The following is a 22608-nucleotide window of genomic DNA, read 5'->3' as shown; positions in this document are numbered from 1 at the left end:
CAGGGTTAAAGCTGTTTGCTGAGACACAATGCAACTGTGATTTCTCCATTAGTGCTAAAACTGCAAGTTACTTTGCAATTATGGAATAAATATCCAGTGATCTGAATCTCTTTTGCCTTTTCTTAAACTGGAATAAAACCTCAGAAATTGTATCGTGAACTTCTGCTTGATGGCTTATTAAAAAGAAAAGAACAACTGACCTTCCAGAATTGAGGCATTTGCATCTGATTTTTTTTGACAAAAAAATACTGTTGAAATTTTTCATTTGAAATTTCTGTTCCTGGACCATGCAGTAACTAAGCATTCTTAGAGCTGATAAAGATTCAGTGGCTTAACAAGTGACTTGGTGCAACAGTAGCTGCTGCTTATGTGTGAATGTTCACGTTCATGGCAAGCACGAAGTACTTTGATTTAGTCTGTGGGTGAAAGCTAAGGGTGCATGTACAGGTAGCTATTATGTATCTGACTCCCAAGCTGTTGATTAGAATTAATAATATGACAGCACAACCCATTCGGTGGCCATACTATTAGGATTTACTAACAAAACAATAAATGCTGTTTTAGTGGGGAATTGTATTAGAGTAAGGAGCTTTTATGGAAGGATCCGTTTCAGAATGAGAATCTGTGATTATATGTGGACAGAAAATGTTTTTTATCTTAAAACTTAATTATTGCATTTACTGACGCAGCCAACTTGCTTTTTTATTTTAAAAATGGTTATATTTCATGGATGAGAGAGTGGAAACATGAATAAGAAGCCAAAAAAACACCCAAAGGCAAATCAGCTTTCTAGGAATAGTCTTTTCAATCTGAAGAGAAGTTGCAACTTCTGGAAAGTTCTAGTCGAAGTCTGAAATAACAAATAACACGATGAAAAGAACACACAAGCAAAACAAGTATTTTGGAACATAGGAAGGGGCCAGCTTTTTGTAATCTTAGTATGACTCCTGGCTGTGTAATTGCTAGGACATTAAAAGTTATTTTAGTAAGTGTACTGAGTCAAATATGAAAAATAGACCAATTCAGTCTTTGCTCTTATGATTTTTTACCTTATTGGGGTTTCCTTTCCATAAAGCTAGAGGTACTACAGTGAATAGAGGGGACCAACATGTTACTGATCTTTCAGGTTTTTTCTCCCCATCATTGTTCTTTTCATGGTCTTTTTTAACTTCATTGCACTCATTCAAATACTAGAACAGTTATTAACAAAACTTCTGATTGCAGTGGAAGAAAAGAACACCAGTAATAATTTACCGCAAAATCAGATAGGTATTAGATGCACTGCATTTGCTCATACAGCTGGTCAAGAGTGCAGATTCTTTTAGTTGTGGCCACGAGTAGGTCTGAGGGCCTTTTTAACTACTTAGCAAGGTGTTTTTTTAGTTTATGCATATGCTATGTGGATTTAGGTTGGTGGAGATGAGTTCCTTATTTTCCTGATGCATTGTATTTTTGAGCAATTGAAAGAGTATTAGTTGTACTAGGGCTTACTTTTTTAATGCAGCCTTTGAAGTATAAGCCTTGTCTGCTGGCATCTTAAAAGAGGGAGGAGGAAGTTTGTCTGCTTTGATAAACAAGCCTTTACAAAGAACTGTATGACCTTACATGAAGAAGAATTATAATGGGAGGAATCTCTTGTATATTTATTTTATATAATCAGAAGTGGTAAAGTCAGTTAAAGTGCAGCTTGTTTAAAGTGTAAAGCACTGAGATACCTGTCTACACTGGAGGCATAGTAAGGGTATTATCATTTAAATGTCTGAATTATAATAATTAACATATTTGTTTAACATGCTAATGGTGTATTAAGCCAAACTTATAAGTTTTGAAAACATTCTAATTTATATGCTTGCGTAGTTTGTTTTTCTCGGGTATTACAGCTTCAAGTTCAGGAAAATAGACATGAATGGCTATTCTTTATAAAATAAAATATTAACAATTATTTTCAGACATGTTGATATTATGCTTGGGTAAAACTTAAAAATATCCCATAGCACCAAGTATCCCATACAAGCAGGAGGCTTGTATGTCATCCCACAATACTAATGAGAAATTGCATTGTGAAAACTGTGGTAGAATATGGAGTCTTTTGTTACTTTCTGCAAAACTCAGTGCTGCAGTTCAGAGAGGAATCATGCATGTTAGTTTCCAGTTGTAGTCTTTTGCAGGATTTTGTTCCAGCTCAAAAGGTACTCTTTTCAATATCGATTTCTATGTTCCTCTGCTTTCTAGTTCCCTTGACAAAACAACTAAAGCAAATAGCATGAAACAAAATCTTGTGAACTTGTTCATTGTCCAGTGAAAATATCTTTTTAGAAAATCCAAGGTCACTGAACCTACACATTTCTGAAAATGTGGATGATAACACTTATTTAGAGCAAGGATGCTCTTGTCAGCGTTAGGGCAGTAATCTGGTAGGTTAACGGGAAGAGTGAAGTAGAGTAGGCAGTAAAAAGCATGATGAACCACAACATCAGAGTAGAGTGTTCCTTGTTTCCTTTATCTAATCCTCTTGAGACCTAAAGCCTGCATAGCAGTGAGTTGTTGTGTTTCTTTGTGAATTTTGAGGTAGTAACTTCCTTTTCTTTGTAATGTGTATATATTACCGTTAGAAGATACGGTATTTCAGCTTGTGGAACTAAGTTTCCCTTTATTTTTTTCTACTGAGAAGGTAAAAAATACTGTTCTGCAAAATAAAGGTATATGACAAAACTGAAGAAATGAGAACAAATCTGTGGCAGAAAAGCTTGTGGGTGCACACAGTTTTCCCAAACCAGTTCTCAAAGGTCAGATGAGCCCTTCTGCATAGCTGGTCCTTCATCCATCCTATCTTCCGCACGCTAACTCTCACACTTGGGCCATTCTTAAAACAGCTAGACCTTAGACTTCAGCTCCCTTGTCAATGCTCTATACTGTTGGTCCTGTCTTCTTGCCACTCACTGAGAGGAAAAGAATTGCAAGCTTTCATAAAGAGCTACCTTATCAACTCTCTCTGGTTTTGGGCACTACTTCCCCATTGGAGTCTGTAAGGCTGTCTTCCTGAAAACCATTGTTACCCTAGCTGCCACCTTCCTCTTACTGCTGTGCCTTTCTGCAAAGAAAGACAGATTCCCAACAATCTGTGGTAGCATCCCATCTCAGCTGCACCTTTGATTCCTCTCATCTTTTGTCCAAGTGGGTTCAAGGTGAGTGTGACGTGGTGATAGAGCAGCCATACATAAGTGATTTTAGGGGGCTGGAGAGAGCAACATTAGGGAAAAGAGGAGTGAGATGAAAGGCTGGAAGAAACTTTCCTGGTTCTGTCTCTCATTTCTTCTACATACAACCAAACAGTTCGTGAGGTCACTTCTCTGATTTGAGCCTGCTAGCCATATTGAAAGGTGGTCTGCAGGTGCTTAGGTACTGTGAGGGGCAGGAAGCGCATCTGTGTGGTCAGATTGGAGAACTGTAGAGGTAAGCTTCATATCAGCACTGAGGCACAAACCACTTCTCACCTGTTTATCCCTACTACTGAAAAGAGCACTGATCAGTGAAGATACCACAGAGTTTGATTGCATTGGAAATTCTATGAGGATGGGATAGAGACAAGATGATTGATGTTGCAAGTGGATGAAGTGATGCAAAAGGGAATAGTGAAACTTAAGAACAATTGAAGTCATGATTACACACTTTAGATTGCAAGTTGCTTTTAAAAAAAAAAAAAAACCTAACAGGAAACATGTATTACCACTTCTCCTTTTTAAATTTACTTGTACCATTAAGCATAGGTGCTTGAAGAGCAGAGTTCTGTGCCGTTGAAAAAATTCATCATAAAGGTTAAAATTATCATTTAAGGTAATAAAGCTTTTCCTTGAAAATCTTCTATGTTAAGTCTGCTGTTTGAATGTTTCATTTTTAAAAATGCTTTTTTTTCTCAGCTTAATTTCTTAAGTTCTATAAAAATATTCTTAATGTTAAAAAGAGCATTACAAGCAATGCAGAAATGGCAGTTGTAATGAGCTTCATTTATAGCAAAATAAATATTTCTTGATCAGACAGATTTGTTTCATTGAACTACTCATACAATTGGAAGACAGGTCATCTTCCATGAAAGATTTTAGGGAAAATAGTTTCATATCTTGACTTGCTAATGCACTGGATGTTAGAGTTTGCTTCAGTGGTTTTGGTTTGTTTTAAATAACAGCATGGAACTTCTTATGTTCATTTCCATGGTTCTGTCACAGCCACAATAGTTTATTTTGTACTTAATGCTGTTTTGAATGTGTTGCTTCATGAAGAAATCTAGTAATTCAGTTTGCATTGTAGTCGATACTAAGTAGAGATTAAGTTTATATCCTTGAAGTGACACAGTGGTTACTCTTCATATCTGCAGACTGTAAATGTTCTAGTAGTTTTCTTTTAAAATCAATGGTAATTGTTTTTTTCTTGAGACTGTCACAGTAAATGATTTTTATCAAGTAACAATTTGAACTTCTTTGTAATACAGTATCTGAAGTGAATGAAAAATAAAAATTCAGGTAAAGTGCGAGTAGTAAAAATATGGTCACTTAAGTGAAAAGCCTTTATTTGCTGTGTTAGTTATGTATTTGCAGAGTGACTCTTAATGTAATGGAAGGAGGATTAAGTATTGCTTGAAAAAAAATTTCATGTTTACCAAAATGAGCAGTCTTAGCAGCTCTTTATTAAATTCATTATTTCATTGAATCGAGTTGGTGAGTTTCTTCTTGTGGTTTTTGTTTTGGTTTGGTGGTTTGGTTTTTTTAAATTTTTTTTTTCTTTGAATCATTTAGGGACTGAATTCTTCTAACATACATTGAAGTTTCAGTTGAAATTATGCTGCTCATAAATCTGAGAGAAGATAAGCAGTAGTCTATTGCAGTTTAAGTGGTATTGAGGTTCCAGCTGATTGATTGACTCACCGTGGGTGCACTTCGTTCTGGGTTGCAGAGTGAAATGTTTGTAAATCACACACACTTGGTAAATATTTAGAAAGAGGGGAATGAAAGAATAAAAGGTGATCGTTGTTCCTCAGTGAAGTTTTATAATGATTATTGTCTAACTGGCAAAGAAGTAAATGTGTTGCATTCTATCATGAGGCCCAGTGCAAGAATACTCCTATTGTAATTTGTCATAGAATATTACTGTTGAGTGACTTGCTTTGTGTAAATGATTATAGTCTTCTCTTAAAGTAATAAGTAAAAACTGGATTAATAATTTGCCCATTGGTTATTGTATATATGAATGACTGATATAAACCAGAGGAACTTTCTAAAATTATAACAATTTATGTGTGTAAGCTATTTGTTTCAAAATAATTTGGGTATTGACGGAACAGTTAAGAATAAAGGGTTAAGTTCAGTGCGTTTGAAATGCCTACCATTTTTCTTCCAAAATAATATCTGAGTTGACTTGGGATTTTTCTCTTCTACTTTGTTGCTCTGAACTATTGATGTGGTTTACACATTTTTGTTTACTAGTTTACTGTTTCTGGTATTTAAATTTTCAAGCTAAACCTTTCAAAGGGAAGTGAAGAAAACATCAACGTTCCTGATGCGCCTATTAAGAAACACTGAGGTTATAAAACTGTTGAGAAACAGAGAAGGAGAATGCTGCTGGGTGGTGGTTGATGATAAAGTGTCATGCTTTGAATTAGTTCTCATTGGTGCTGGTTGAGTGGATGGTATTGGAAGTCTAGAGGCACTCGACTGCTGAGTCTGGAAGTTGTCAGGCAATCCAGTTTGTGCAGTCTGTAGGTAGATAAGCAGCTCAAGTTGTCCAGCTTTGAATTGAGTGTGAAAAGTGCAATTTAAGAAGGTAAGTGAGGGACCTTGTTTAACAGGACATGTTTATTTTATCTGAGTTGTACCTAATTTTAAGAGACAGAAGAACAAGCCATGGAATAAACAAATATAGTAAAAATACAGTTTGTTTGTCCCATGAGAACTTATTAAGAATTAAATTATGTATTTGTGTTTATGTCTCGAAATGCAGTACCCCTTTGTTTCTAAGGTACCTTCTATTGAAGGTTGCAACTATAGTACAGGATAGTCTGTGGTATGCTTCTAGTCACTGACGTGCTTTGCACATGGTGCAGTTGCGTGATGGGAGGGGACCAGTCTACACTCAATTCTTCCACGTGTCGAGTTTTTTTTTCTTTTCCAAAAGAAACCCAAGCACATAAGCAGGGAGGAAGCTGGAGATGTGCTGTGGTGCAACTCTTAAAGCAGTTATTTAGGAGAGTAGAACAGCTGTGTGCACTGCACAGTACGTCTTTCCTGCAGTTGGGTACACTGTGAAACGTTACTGCTCCACAGCATAGACTTGGTGCAACAGAAGGAACATGTTAGGGTGGAACATAGTTGAAATACATAGAGAAGAAAGCAGAGAGCCGACTCCTGACACTTCCCTGAAAACTTAGATGGGAGATTGAGTGCTGTCGAGGAATGTGCTATCTAGTAAAGCCAAGAGATATGTAAAGGCTGAGATTGTGTACATTACTTTCCAGGAATTGCTGCAGAGTCTCTCATTTAAGAATATCTAAAATACAGCTGCTACTTCAGCCCTAGGACCGACTGTCAGGTGGCAACAGAGGAAGGAGGTAATTTTAAGATCAAGCAGGAGAAGGACTTGCTTTCTACTCTTGAAGTCCGTGGTAGACAGAGTAACTCCAACATATTAACAGCAGCAGTGTGAAAAGGTGCTTTCATGTAAGGGGGTCTTACCCTTGTTACCTGTATCTGCTAGATTTTGTAGCTTCAGTGGATATTCCCATGGATCTGTGTATAAGCAATCAGGAGAGCTGTTACTGATCTACACATAAATTTTGTATTCTGTTTTTATTATAACAATAAAATCTTAATTGTTTCAAGACTGGCTGGGCAGTCTTTGAAGCATTTTTTCTGGTTTTGAGTGATAAACACTTCTTTAAAATTGTTCTAGCAGAAGTGTCACAAATTTGGGTTTTTGTAATGACAGTGTTGAAATAATGCAAAACGGTAATAATCCAATGAAACATTCTGTCATCCTGCATCATCTATAGGGTTTGATATGCCTGGTATTTGCACAGGACCTCAATATACTGCTTGGCTGAAGAAGAAAACTATTTTCCAAAAAAGCTTAAAACAAAGAAGAATGGAGACACACATATTTCTCTTGAATTTGTGTTTAACCATGTTGCTCTTAATGCTGCCAATTCCCAGTGGCCCAACCTATTTTCCTTTGAAACAAGCTATGGATAGCATCTAATCCTAATTAAAGTTTATTAAACCTTCATACTAATACTAGACTAATTATAGGTAGCGTAAAAGTCTCACTGATTTTTCTTTAATCAAAGAATAGTCTTGTCTACAGCCATATTAAATTTAAGCTTGGATGACAAATCTTTTGGTATGTCGAAGCTTATTACTTAACAGCAAGCATGTTTTTTTGTGGGAAGGCTGTGTTTGTACTGGGAGTTCAGTTTGAATTTTATGTGAACTTAATTTGAGGGTTCATCTGTTTTGGTGATACACAGTACAGATTTTTTTTCATGGAGTAGATGGGCCAGTGTAGATGGGACTGATTTGATGCACAATACTAATGCATTGCCACTCTTATTAAATGTCATTATCATTTTTAATGACTGGAGAAACCAAGCTTGCTGAGCTTTCTTCTGCGTTCTGTTGGGACTGTAGATCTTGAAATAATTCTTTGAATGTTTTTGCTTTGAGTTACCAGTGCATATCCTTGTATGAGTTGTTTTTGTTCTTGTTCTTTTAGTAAATGACTCGTTCTCCAGGTTTGCTTTAGTTTCTGGACTTCCTCTTTTGTTCTTCTAAGAGCCTGGTTAATGAATTGTAGCAGAACTTAGTATGCTAAATGTAAAGAATACATTTCAGGAAAGTGCTATCTTTGTAAAGAAAAAGCTTAACTGTTCTCAGAACAGCAATATTTTTGAACTGCTGATTAGACATGGAAAAAATTTGCATGTTAATTCCAGTTCTTTTGCAGCAGCCAATTTCTAGCTAGATATTTTTTACCATTGATTAGGAAGTTCAATTTCTATATTTAATGTGAAAAAGCTTTGACATCATTCTGATTTTTACACATGCTTGCTTATTCTGGGTAGAATTTCAGTAACTTGTATAATTTCAGTAGCAGGAACATTGAAGTTGAGAAACCTAATTTTAAAATCTGAGAAGTAGGAGAGTTGTTAATATGGATGTTGTAGCTTAAAAGTCACTTGTGTTTGAGGCTCTAGACTGTAAAGATGGAATTAATAGTTTAGACAACGCACAGTATACATGCTATGATTAAATGGAAATTCCAGTATTAAAAAAACACCACCTTCATAATATAAACAGCCTTCAACTTCAGTTTCTGATATATACTTTTTTATTGAGTTGGTTTGCTTTACCAAATCCAGGCAAAAGTGTGTATAATTATGTTGCCCTCTAGTGGTTGCCACTCAGGTTTAAATATTAAAAAGAAAAGGCATTTCATGCTTAGGGAAAGGATTCAATGATTCTTGCTTGGAAATGATTAGGTGTGTTGTGTTTTTTACAGTAGCAATGTGTTCACTGGTCTGTGGAACAGCATGCTACTTCCGTGACAACTGAATAACACCAGGATAGTACAAAGAAAATTTATGTTGTTACATAATTTGATAGCATGGAATACCACCCATAATTATGATGATGGAAACAAACAAGCAAAAAAGAACTTGATGGATTTATTGTATAATTTAATTTTTTTCTAATTGTATGAGATTATTGTCAGTGCCTTATTGGTGTGCTGGTTGCAATGTTTGGGGATGTGCCTTGGGCTATCTCGTGGGAAGAGTATAGTAGCACTTGTAACCTTTTGATGAGGCTTTGGATTCAACTTTCAGGTGAGTTGATGTTTAAAAAAAGTATTCAAGTCCTTCAGGCCACCTACATTAATTTGCTTTTTTGTGATTCTTGGTAGGCAGAATGATTTTTTTTTTGCTTCATATTTTCTCTACACTTGCCCTTTTTTTGTCTAATTCAAAGCATCACAACTGAGTTAACGAGAAAAATCACTTGACCATTCATTCATTCATGGGCAAACAAGGTACCAGCTTTCTACGTTGAGTGGGAAAAGTTCCCTGAATTGGTAGCTGCATGGAAAAGCTTGGTAGTCAGAGGGACTAGTCATATTTCTATAATTTTGCATATGCTTTTCAGGATTGAAACTATCTGTACTTCTGTCATCTCTCCCTCTCTTCCTCTCATCCCCCCTCCTTTTTTTTTAATTAAATCAGTTTGGAATAAAAAACTTACCAAGCTTATCCTAACTGCTTTGTTTAAAAAAAAAAAAAAAAGGGGTGGGGGTGGGGAGAGAATTACTTTTCTGATGACGATACTGAAGTACAAAGAACAACCTAAGTGATTCAGTGTACATAGTATCAGCTGCTTTTAGGAGGTGAACTGAGAAAAAATTCACTGTATGTTTCTAGCCATTAAAAATGCTTATTTTCTTGGTAAGAAAAATGTTATATTGTGTTTTGTCAGTTAGACAGTGTGACCTGAAATCTGCATATAGATGGTTGGAGGTATCTCTGGTTTTCATACCTGGAAGGATCTGCCATTTGGAAAATGACTTGATGGCTGTTTAAAGAATTAAAACATCGATGGAGAATAGTTCTTCTTAGACTGACAATCTAGAACCGCTGGTGCTAGAAAGAGGTTCTTTTCGTACTTTGAAAAATGTTTTCCATGTTTTGGAGGGAAATACAGCACATTTAGTCCAAAAAATTGCAAGGCTTGATAATGTATTTCTGAGAGGTGTGAATGACTACTCTCTCAGGCTTTACAGCTGAAAGGGTGTGAGATTACCAGCAGTGCTTTGCAGTTCCCTTGCCCGTGCTCCTCGTGCTCACTGGTCACGGGCTCTTATGTTCTAAGTACTTCTTTTATTGACAAAGATTTTAAAAGGCATTCAGGTTGGTTTGGGTGGGGTTTTTTTTTCCTTCTCTGAAGAATAAAATTTATGGGCACGGTGTTATCACTGTAACGTCCCTGATGACTTCGTGGATATGATGGAAAATAGCTAGAAAAAAGACATCAAAATACTTTTGTCCGTGTAGAAAGCTGTAGTGGAATAATTACCTTGGCAAGTTTTGCCATGTTAGTAAACCTTTTAATCTGTAAATCCAAGGTACCATGTATGTGACTTTTGTACTCAACTAAGACTGGTATGAATCATGAGTCACTGTTGAAACTGTAATTACCATATCTTTGAACATCTTATCTGCGCTCTGCCCATTCCTCTGTGTCTACTGGGCTTGTTCTGATGTTGCGAACTGGTTAGAAGGCTGCAGCAGTTGCCCCTTGTTCTGAAGTCAGTAGGATGCAGCTAAAGAAATGGCTGACTAATATTCTCTAAGATCACCTACAAAAATCAACTCGTACAATCTCTCACATTGTTGGCAGACCTGTCTCAGTATGTGGATACATGCTATAGGTATTTCTTTCCTTAAGCTTAAAAAAAAAACCCCTAATTTTTTTTCATTGTAAAATTGTTAATCTCAAAGGAACACCAGAATAAACTGCCTTTTGTTCATGAATACCAGCATTCAATTACTGCTTGCTTTGAAAGTCTTTACTTGGGAATGAGTTGCAAATAAATACAGCCTCCTCCCAGATTATTTTCGCTCTCACTTTGTTGGAGGTATGGCTTGGCAGTGCCTTGAGCACAAATATTAAACTCCCAATTGTCAAATTTCTCTTCTGTGCTGGAAAATGAATTTTCCGTCTTTGGATGAAGCCGCACCCTTCTCTGACAGTGTTTGGTTTCCAGTTAATTGCATTTGCTCTCTGGATGGAATGCTGAAGTTCAAAACACAGAATGAAAATAAATTAAATTTAGTATTTCTTTAAAAAAAGTTTTGGTCCTTACTTGATACAGAGAAGTCTTCAGAAAAAACATGGAGGAGCATATTGCTCTGGTGACCCCTTGTTTTCAGTATGAGGAAGTATACGGTGAACTCTCACTACACTATATTTTGGTAGTATTTGTGGTTTGGACCTGTTACAAAAATATCTAGTTTGATGTGAATAAAATTAGTACAGTGTCATTTGTACTTGGGCAGTTCTTTTGCGTTAAGACTTGTACTTCTGCATCTTTATTGGCTGTATTGAATTTATATCACCGTAACATTAAGCTTATCCTCAGTATGGTCATTTTAACTGTAGTTTAGACATGCGCTGAACATTATTTTCCTCGTGACACCTGTCATCTGTTAATAAATAGTTCAGGAGCAGATGATGTCAGAAAGCAAGAAATCTTTGCTTTGTGAAAGGAGAGGTGAATTAACTAGGACTGCTGCAGATGTTTGTTTAAAAAAATATTAATACAGTAGTTGCATTAGAAGAGTCCTTTCAGATTGAATATGTCCCTTGCTAAAAGGAAGTGAGACAACTTCTTCATAAATTTTTCAGCATATTTTTAGAGTTTTTATGTAGTGTTATTGTGACGATACCAAACCACTACTGCATTTGGAGGTGTTTGTGAAAACTGATGTGGTTTTTTTTTTTCTTTATCTGAATGTGTGATGACTGGGAGTTTTCTCTGTCATAAAACAGCAGTCATATGGAATTAATGATAGTAGGTCAACACACTACCTTATGTGGAAGGAGTAGAAATGAGGAAAGGTTGAAATAGTTTCAACAATTTCTCCCTTTATTCTTTAAACAGTTGAAAAGTCACCACGTGAGAAGAGATTTTTCTTTGCAAGGAGCAGAGGAGTTTCTCCAACTAGTTAATCATTACATCAAAGCTCAAGTGGTGTGTAGCAGGATAGTTAAGCAGCTTTTGTGGTTCTGCACCTGCCTTGAAATGTCTGGGATTATGGTTGAGAGTTGGAGTTTCCGGATAAACTAATGAGCTGCCTTATACTTTTTGCTTTTGTAGAAGTAGATGTTCTCTTCTGGCTGTTCATTTGGTGGAGTATCTGGTAATCTTGGCTTCTGTTGTGGTTTTTCTCCAATTTGCTTGCAAATGAAAAATGTAATTGTTTGCTGATAGTAGTTTAATAATGCAAATTCCTTAAGGAAAATTTCAGTTTCAGTTAATTTTTTGCTAATCACTTAGTCATCTCATTAATTCAAGATTTTTGAGGAAGCAGAAACAATGGATAATAATAGTGTTGGATTTCTTGTTCTAAGTATTTACTGTGTCAGATCCTGATAGTATTTCAAGATTTTCTTTTTTTTAAAACATTTGTTTTTAATTTGTTTTCTGCATTTTCTGTCAATTCTGCCTATTCTTCAATGTTTTCCCACTAAAACAATTTAGTGTTTATTTTAGTAGGTGTTGTAGATCCTCGGTTTTAGTTTTTATTTATGCAAGGATTTAATAAGGTTAGTCTCTTAAAATCTGAAGACCAGGAGAGATTTATGTCTTAGCTCTGGTTTTAAATTAGGGCAAAGCTACATCCAAACATGACAAACCTCCCTTTTTATGACATACTTTTCATTGCAGTAGTCGGAGACAAGACCACAGTTTATTTTGATCTTGCATTTTATCAAGTTGGCCAAAGAAAGTAACTATCAAGTTTAATCACTTCTTGATCTTTAATTTAAGAATAAAAATTTTAGTTCTCTGAATACTTGTAGTGTTTTTCCCTAGTACAGAATATTAGTAGTGCTTTTGCCACTTGAAGGTAAGAGTAAATTGCAATAACAAATTGCAAACCTTTAGGAACATACTTTTGAAAAGAACTTAAGAGTTATATATGGGAACCTGCTTTTTGCAGAGCTCATAATTCTTACCTGGATACATGCATCCTACAAATGCAGTCTTTGGGATTTTGTATGCTTCAAGATAACGTTTACTTCTGTTGCAAAGTTTGAGTATGTCATGTTGCCAAATTCTCATTAAATTTATTACAGTAAACAATAGTATTTAGCTTTCAGTCTAGTTTTGGATGAAAGTATTCATGTAAGGGCATCAGGATTGATGAGTATTTCAGCAATATTTTACACTTAGAAGTTATTATCTTAAATGATTATCCTGAAGAATCCTGGATTTCTGGGTAATGGCTATTAAGGTGTTTTCTTTATTTTAAAGCCATATTAAGTTGCAGTATATTTCTGTAATTGATTAATATAGAGAACACAGTAATAGTAAGTGAAATCTCAGAAAGTCACCTTGTCCGTACGTTTTCCCCAGGGTGAATGTTTGATGTGGTGATAGAAGTTGATGTAAATTACACAGAGTAATCACTGGTATCGCAGTGATACATGATACTTAGCTGTATAAATGTCTTGCGTTAACAAGAGACTGAGCCTCAATGAAATAGAGCGGAACAACTTCTTTGCAACAAGTACAATATCCTTCTAGAAAGCTGGTTTTTATCTAGTTTTTATGAGTCCATTACACTAGTCAGGTTTTTAATGTGGAGCAGGAAAGTTTTTTCAAAGTCTCTGTATGTTGTGTAAAATACTGTCATCTATGACAGCAATAATACAAAATAAGTCTTTTCATTATATTGCTTTTGTATTCTACTGAGTCAATTTGAGCATCTTGGGACCGTGTGTGAGTAATCATTTCCTCAGGAATCTTGCCCTTGATTGCAGTTTATTGTTAATATATTTTAGCTTAGCACTTAAAGCAGCAATATACCTTAAAATCTCTCAGCATCTTCAGGATGAGAATTTCACATGGAATGAAAATTGTACTTGAGAATTTTCATGAGGCTGAAAATTCAAATAAATTTTTGTTTTCCTTAAGAAAATTATATATAATTAGTACCAAGTTGGGGAATTTTTTTGTAGGAAACTTCTGCTTTCTCTATACTCAGAATAGAGCTGCACCTCATTTTCTGAGGCTGTTAATGTCCTTAATCTATTTTGTGATTTACTTACAAAAGGAAGTTTTAAAGCATGTCATATGTGAAGGGACAGACTTTGATTCAGCTGTGAAGAAAATAAATATAAAATTTTTCTAGTTGTCCTGAAACCATCCAGCATTTGTACCAGAAGGCTGATTTTCAGGAATTCTTGTGAACTGTGAGGACAAAAGTTAAGGTATTCTAAAGAGTAGTGATTAGTAACTATGGTGACAGATGTCTCCCTGTAGCAAGTCAGTCAGCTATATATAAACCAAATTACTTGTAAATTAGAACTCTTCCTCTAGATCTCTTCTTTTTAAAAATAGCCTTTTGCATCAAAACTAGTGACATTGATCTGGAGAGAGATCCATTTTTGTATGGTGTTGTCACATTTTGTGGTAAAACATTTTATCTTGAGGTTTTGGGGGAGTATCTTGTCATCCTGTTGATAGTGAATGCATTTCTGGATTATTTGAGTAATCTATTGATAGATCAGTGCTCATGAGTAACTTTTACCTTCTTGAACTACTTTATTCCACAGCTGTTTACCACCGAAAACTTTATTCAGTAAGAAGAATGAATATTGTGTACTGTGCCTAGGATTGCTTCAGGTCACATCCTTCAGTATGAGTCTTCTACATGAATGTACTTATTACAGAATTTTGAGGAGTGAGGTGTTACTGTGTAATAGAGGGTGGTCAGGACTTGTTCTTCTGTAACTGGGCGTTTTACTGCATTTTGCAGTTACAGAATGTGATTATTGGGAGGAGTTAACTTCACAACTGTCATGTTAGGTTACAAATTGTTTCTAGAAAATAGAGTTTGTGAGGGTACTTGAATGTCACCAGTTCCGCCAGAGGAGGGTGAGGGCAAATAGGTTAGCAAGGGAAACAATCCTTTCTGATAATGTTTCTATTCATGTTTGTTGGTTCCAGGGGTTTGTTTTGGATAAAAAAGAAAAAAAAAAAAAAAGACAGGACTTGGGCACCTTTTGTGCAAAGTCTTGAATGAGTACACAATCACAGAGTAAAAGCACTGTTTTCAGTATAAGCTATTACTTTAATATTGTTATCCTACGACGACATATAAATTACCATCACCATAATACTACTGTATTTTTTCCAGAAGTTTTGTTGTTCTAGGTGTTTGGAGTGTTGATAGTTCCTTTTAGAGCTAAAGTAAATAAAAGAAATCTGGAAGTGGGTTTGTACAGTTCTGTTCTGACCATTGGGATATTGGGGGTTCCAGGAATTGTAATGCAGTTTGTTTACTTACATTTTATGAAAGCAAAGATGATGCAGGTCATCATGGTTTTCTTAATTTACTCCAGAGAGCTATCTCCTAATATAGAGAACTCCAAATTCTGGTTGTGAAATGTACTTTAAGGTCTTAAGATTCTGACATACAGCAATTGATAGAAATCAGAAGGTTGACATTGTAAATACAGCCTGCTCTCTGCTGTTCTCTTCTTGAATGCTGCTGCGGCTGTGGGAGGTGTAAGTATATGGCTTAGGAACCAGCTTCTAAAGTATGCTCACTTTTAGCCCAGGTCATGGTTATATACCAACCAAATTAAGCAAATTGAAAATGATAGAAATTCTGAAACCATGCCAAGTTGTTCAGCTGTCCCTGCTATCGAGCCAACTTTGCTGCTTTCTATGATGGGTAAGGAGCAGATAACTAGGGTGATGGTGGGTTCAGCTGCCTCACTTCTTTCATCCATTACCACATGCGAGTTGAAGACCTCAATCTTGAATAGTATAATGATTGTGAAAGATGTGTGGGACTATGGTTTGAAGTTGAGGGCAGCAATGCAGCAAACTCTCAGAGACAAGTGGTAGAGATTTTAATCCTCATTCTTCTATATATATGTATAAGCTTTAAATTGTGAGCATGGGTTTTTGCTTTTGTTTTAAACTAGAGAACCTGGATTGTGATGTAGTTTGAGGTCCTGAACTTACACTTTTAGCCATCTTCTGCCAATCTCTTTAGTATGAATTACTTTGAAAAATGCAAGAATACTGCTGAAGAATTTTATTTGATAAAAAATAGCCCAAAGCATTTAATTAGAATGTTTTTAAGCTCCACACAGCTAGTTCTGAAACTGAATAATTGAAAAGTATTGCTTAATCTTTTTAGTAGCCTTTCTGTTAATAATGACCGCTTCCTAATACAAATAAAAAATCCTTTAAAAATAAGTATCTGATGTCCTGTTTGTGAATTTTCCTGATGTAAAGTAGATATATGGATAACTGCAAATATTGAAGAATAGTATAGAGCTATTGACTAATAGTAACCTTGATCCTGAGCTTTTCACCTTCAGACCAGTAAGTTCAGTTACAACTACTAGCAAATGTGGGGTTTGAATAGTGGTTTAGAAAGTAAATGCTTTTGCCTAATGGGCACAACAGGTAGGGGATGGTATTTAACTCTGCAAACATGCTTTCATGTTTTTCTTTTTTGTGAATGCTTTTAATATGCCATAATTTAAAATTCTGATAGGTGTAAGTGTATCTGTAGAACTGGGCAGTTAAAATAGGTGTTGCAATGTCGTATGTCAAAAGAAAGGTCTATGCTGAAATACATGGAGGTACAACATACCTGGAAATGTTTGTGCTGTTTTGTTGAGGAAGGTGACATTTTGCTACCGAGGAACACACTAGAGCAACTCAAGGTTGTAAGCAAACATACATTTTGTGCACAGTTTAAGCTGTTAGTGCCTCTTGGTGTTTGGCATTGCCACTCTACTTAAGGTGGTTCCTCCTCCTCCCCACAAATCCAACCCATCTTCCCTTCCCTGCCATAGCCCCTGTGTCCTTTTCAGGGAGTCTGCTGACTTAGCTCAGACAAAAGTTAAGCTGAATTACAGGGCCTGTAGTGAACTTCAAAGCACTTGAACTATCAGGACGTGGCAAGCAGCAGAGGGATTAATACTTCACAGCACTTCAAATGCATCCAGAAAAGACTGAACTCTGTTTATACCCAGCCTCAGCTGTGCTGGCACAAAACTGCTTTTACTGCCACAGTTTATTTTGCTTGACAACAGGTATGAGTAACCAGCAGGGTTGTCCTGGCAGTACAGTCAACAAAACTTAAAGGTGTAAACAGACACGGAACAACTTGGTCAGTAGAAGAGCATATTCCCTGGTGTCCTTTCCCTCCTGCCCCTTGGAGCTACTGGCAGGTTTGGAAGAATAGCACTGAGTTCCTGGGGGTAGCTCAGGATTTTAACCTTTTTCATCGGAGTAGCTGAATTTACATTAGGCTTACACTTCCAGGTGAAAACTTCAAGTGAATATTTTTTTGTCCAGTGCTATATCAAAGATGGTTAATTTTTTTCTCTTTCTTTTTTTCTTTGCTGCATAGAAAGAGTGGTTAAGTTTATTATTTTCCAGAGAAGTTACTGAAAACTACTAGCAAGTTGAGCTTCACTCTGGGGACCTTCAATACTTATGGTCCCTGAACAGCCAGCTGCCACTCCTTCAGGCTGTTCAATCTCACTGGAAAATCCCTTTCTTCACAGCTGGTCGCTTTTAGTTTCATAGTGTGTGCCTACCTCAGGTAGCTAGAATCATTTTAAAAAGGAGATTTGCTACGAACTCAAAAGTTAATGCACTAGTTTTGTTTCTCAGTTGAAGGAGCTGGAGTTCAGTAAGCAAAGAGCTATTAGATCCATGTGTTTAAGAACTATAAAACTAAACTGAAAAGCAGTTTTGCTTGATGTACCCCACCCTGTGAATTATGCTTGCTTATGGAGACAAATACTTCTACTTCCTTGATAGGTGGGTGGAGTTAGGCAAGTGAGAGGAAAGGAATTTAGGATGTGTCTAAGCAGACCAGAATGAGGAACTCAATTGTATCTGGAGATAATTTAGCATTTGAACTTCTCTCTTACAGCCAAAGGACCAACCTGGAATTAAGTATGGTTTGCACAGTGTACTTTGCTAGTAGAAGTGCTGCTCCCAAAATGTGAAAATACTCAGTGTTAACACTTCAAGGAAGATAAAATGATCTTTTAATTGTATGGGAGAAAAAGTTTTCTGGCTGCAGTGTGATAAATGTTGGCTGTGTTGGTTTGACCCTGTTATGTATTGTTTTAAAACCTCTGAGCACAATTCAGATTGTGCAAAGCCAATGTACTTCACCTCCTAGTAGAATATACTCAGTGTGAAACAAATAAACGAACACAGTTGTACTACTACTCAGTCCAATTTTGAACTGCAGTATTACTCTAGGGCAAGTATTCCAATTTCTAGATCCCTATTTACTTGCTGCATATGAGTATTAGCTTTAGTATTCAGGGGGTGCATTTGTAATGCTAGCATTAATTGTTCAATGACTGATCATGTAGCTTGTAACGTGAGTAGGGAAAGAATCTGTCAGCCTAACTGCAGCATTTTATGGTTTAACTGCTCTAGCTGACAGCCTTGCTGCCCCTATGTGGTAGTAAACATGGCAAAAATGAAGCTATTATCTCCTCAGTGGCTACAGTTCAGAATTTTACAAATTAATTTAAACCTTTCTGGTTTAAACTAATGTCTCAAAGCCTGTAAAACAGGGCTCTGAAGCACATGGGAGTTGTGTGTACTTCTTTCTTACACGAAATGAGACAAGGTAAAGAATGGTAAACTAGGAGATCCTGACATTGAGATTTTCTTTCTACATTAGTTGCCTAGGCAGTGAAAATATATTGAATGAATAAAATGTATTGATTGACTTCCTGTAAAAGGCAATGGCCTACATTTTGGTGCTGATTATTTACTTAATTACAAATTCAGCTATGGAATAAGGCTGAAATATGTTTAATTATACCCTGTGGTCTATGTCTGCATTTTTAGATGTGGAATTTGTTCCTCATCATGGAGTGAATCTCACATCTGCAAACAAACTGTCTCAGTTCTCCAGTAATTCTCCTCACTGTAATTCTCAGTGTAATTGTCCTGAACTGCAGTTTCAAGCTAGGTTAGATGGAGTAGCAGTAATGTGCTCTTAAAATGGAAAAGGATGGCTGTACATAGTGATAGCAAGTGTTAGGTGAGTCTGTCTTGATCCCAGTTCTTGGTTTACTGCCTTACTGCTGTAGGGGTACAGTTCTACTCTAGAAGAGACTTGAGGTTCTGTTCTTCATTGTATTGTACTTGGGGTAGTTAGGTCATAAGAGTTTTTGAAAAAACACTACTTAAACAGTCAATAAGTCATTAATAGAGCACTTACTCTTTAAAAATTGATTTTTCTGTTGTCCTGTGCGTGGAGCACTTATTCTCCATCTTTACCTTGTAATGAAGAGTTATGCAACCAAAAGATCTCTGATATCTTTGGCTTTTGAGTGTGTGTGATTGATTATTATGCACTGCTGTTATTTTGAGATTAACATTTTAGCTTTCTCAGAACAAAATTAAAAACTAGCAAGGTAATTACAAATTCATTTTCAATGATGCATTTGCCTACACTTTAGGCTGATCCTAGAACTTCATGTTAAATATCTAGTTTGATCCTTAGTGAAATAGTGCAGAGAGAAAGGCTGTATATCATGAAGATGAAAAAAGGCAGTGCTAAAAGCAGGTCTTGTAGTAAGATACTAAAAAGCTCGTTAGTTGTTTGTTCTACCATTGTGTTGTACTGTAATTAAATCACTGAAAAAGTGTGCTACTTTCTCTTCAAGATTTTCTGTGCATCTCTGAGCCCATCCTTAGGCTTCTCTGAGGTCCTTCAAAAGTGTCTCATCCTCTATCAGGACTGCATATGGCTTGGGAAACAAAACGCTTCATGACTTCCTCACTTGTCAGTCTAAGTAAAGGGGTTCTCTTCAGCCTGTCTCTTGGAAGATGTTATGGTGGTAATAGTTAAGCAGAATAGGGGTTTTTTTGTGGTTATTTGTTTTTATTTCTTTGAAGAAAACAGTCTACCTAGATTTCATAGGTAAAGTTAAAATATGTCCTTCTGGAGCATAGCAATTTTGCAACTTCCTAATATCAGCTAGGATTCCTGTATTGTATGTGTATAAGTTTAATGTATTGATAGTCTGGGATATCTATGGAAGAATTTTTCTGTTTCACTAATCAGGAAATATTAGGAGTTTGTTACAGGGGGAAAAATTGTAGTGGTATCTAATCTAACTGCATGAAAATAAAATGTGGACTGCGTTTTAGCAAGTTGTTGGTACTCTTCTGAGTCATTGACCCAGAAAGCAATAAAACTTAAATGGAATGAGATTTTTATACACCACAGATCAGAGCAGAGGAGGTACTTTTGTTCAGTTTGCAAAACTGAATAGTAACTTGAAATATGATAAATACTAAATTTGTGAAATTAATACATAATTCCTTGCAAAGCATGGAAACAAAAATCTAATTTTTTGAAACTTCCTTAATGCAGTTTCTAAAGAAGATGAACTGTACTGGAGAAGTTTGAGTGTACTGATGAACCGCAAGTTTTACTTTTGAATAAAGTCTCCATAAATTTTGTGGAAGCATTATGGTAGGATGTCTGCAGTTAACAGAGTTTATTAATGGCATATAAATGAGAGAGAATGCAAACAACCACGAGCACATAAATTACTAAGGAAGAAATGTGGGCTAGGATTTCTTTTTCTGCCTGAGAATGTGTTACAATACTGGAGAGTAAGTTTCTTAAATAGTTGTATGATGCCTTGTATTTTAAGAAAGAGGGGAAATTACTGCTTGACCCATATATGAAGTTATCTGAATTAAGGATATGATAATTCTTTAACAGCCCTCAAAAACCGAGTTGTTTTCGGTGTGTATGAGCTACCATCTGTGCTCTAAAGTGGACTAGTTGTTAATATGAGGCACAAAATGGCTGGGACTTCAGATGGATCTGAAGAGAGGTGTGAATTATAAAGGCAAGTATAATTAGGTCAGTTTATGCTGCCCTTTTTTCAGGCAGTATGGGCTTAAGCACTTCAGAACTGGTTTGCAGTGACTAAACAAATGCCTGAGCCAGTACAACTGAAGAGGTTGTGGTGCAACTCAGCAATGAGCATTGGGGAAGGGAAAGATTTATAGTTAGTCTTGAAGCTGGCACTGCTGCTGAAGTTTGTTGGTTTGTGCTGGGAAGCTGGAAGAACAAATGGTGCTGGTTTCACAGAAGGCACTCTATTACATAGCTGCTGTGTAAAAGGCGTTGTTTGGGGAATTGGAGAACCTACCAAGGATTCGCATAATTAGTAGTATACTAATTACCAGTATACTACCATACTACCATAAATACTAGTTAACGTATACATGTGTGCGTTTCAGGGCTTGTGCTTGATTTTGTTTTCTAAAGGTAACTTTTAGTAATGATACAAAAGTGATGGAGGGATTGATGTTTGAGAAAGATAATTTGAACCAGTGAAGACTAGTACGGAAGTAACATTTGAATTTGCTATGTGAAAGGGACCAGCTCTGGGGGTTCCTGACCAATTGCTACATTAATGATAACTGAATCCTTTTTACTAAGTCTTGAAGTCAGTGCATTTCTCCTTAGACATCAGCTTATTAACATGTTGCTGCTATTACTTCTTTATTAGATGAAGGAAGAAGAGTATTTTCATCCTGTTTGTAAAGACTTCAAGAGCATCACTTTTCCAAAATTTACATGATGAAATTCAGTAGCATGGAGTTAAATGGACATCAGTTTAATAATATTAAATTTAATGTGTGTTTTCTGCGGCCATTTGTTTACAAATATTTTTTTGCAGTTTGAATTTTGTGTCTGCTGGCATTTTGTAAGTTTTGTGTTGCTGATGCTCTGTTGCACTTCCTTTCCTGTGGTCACTCTCCTGTATTTCCTTGTGCTATCTCATGTGTGCCCTGTCTGCAGATTCTGCAGAAGTGTGATTACAAGAGGCAATGATTAATCAAAAAGTTGGAGGGATAAAAGGCAGATATTACACATAGGAAAGAAAAGGGTGGGGAAAAACAAATAAGCACAAGTATGTTTGTTTCTCCTTGCTTGTGACTCACTTTTTCATAACAGAAGGATTTTCAAATGGAGCGGAATGCTAATTGAAAACAAACAGGAAGTAAAAAAATAATTATCTCTGCACTGAGCCATGAGAAGGTTCAGTACTTTCAGATTAGTAAATTAACAAGCTAATTAATTTGGCTTTTAAACTTTACTGTTATAAAAGCTGTATTATATACTATTATATTATTATATATTAATACGTAGTATTTCATAATATATGAAGTATTATTTAGAGTAGGGTGGGTCTGATTGTTAGTGCAGTGAATGCAGCCATGATTTCTTGATCTGTCCATAATTTGTGTTTACCTTCATCTTTATGAACATATGACTGATTATTACCTTCTTTTTCTTCAGATTAAGATCAAAGGCCTATCTGGGGTGGGGGGGTGGGGGAGAATCTTTCATGTGCTGCTTTTCATTCTGTCATTACACCTAGCTGAGTTTTCCTGTGCTGGCATTTCCCTTGGTTACTGTATTGAGTCCCATCTTCTGGACACAGTGGCATTTAAGCTCTCAAATTAGGGGCACTGCTTTGTGCTACTCAGGATGAGCATGTAAGATATGTATCATTCAGTTGGTGTTGTTTTCCAGTATGAGATCTGAAGAGTCCTAGTGCTGGTCTCTCGCTCGATTTAAAACCCACGTTTTCCCTTGACACTATGATTTTGAGCTATGTATCACTTTTTTTTGAGGGCTGTGGTAATAGAGGCAAATAAAAGCATGAAAAACTTTTCATGGAATACTGAAAAAAATAATCAATTGCTTTTATAGGAAAAACATGGGAATACATTCATTTCTCTGAA

The 22608-nt window shown here is 36.1% G+C and overlaps 1 protein-coding gene across 37 annotated transcripts in view; it reads left to right on the top strand.

Moving 5' to 3' along the window:
* SLMAP (sarcolemma associated protein) overlaps positions 1–22608 on the top strand; it is an 88841-nt gene that overhangs the window by 12587 nt on the left and 53646 nt on the right. The gene's annotated exons all lie outside the window — the stretch shown is intronic.

The sequence above is a fragment of the Buteo buteo genome, chromosome 21, assembly GCF_964188355.1.
Source record: "Buteo buteo chromosome 21, bButBut1.hap1.1, whole genome shotgun sequence".
Lineage (NCBI taxonomy): Eukaryota > Metazoa > Chordata > Aves > Accipitriformes > Accipitridae > Buteo > Buteo buteo.
This window is presented reverse-complemented; position numbering and strand designations above follow the sequence as displayed.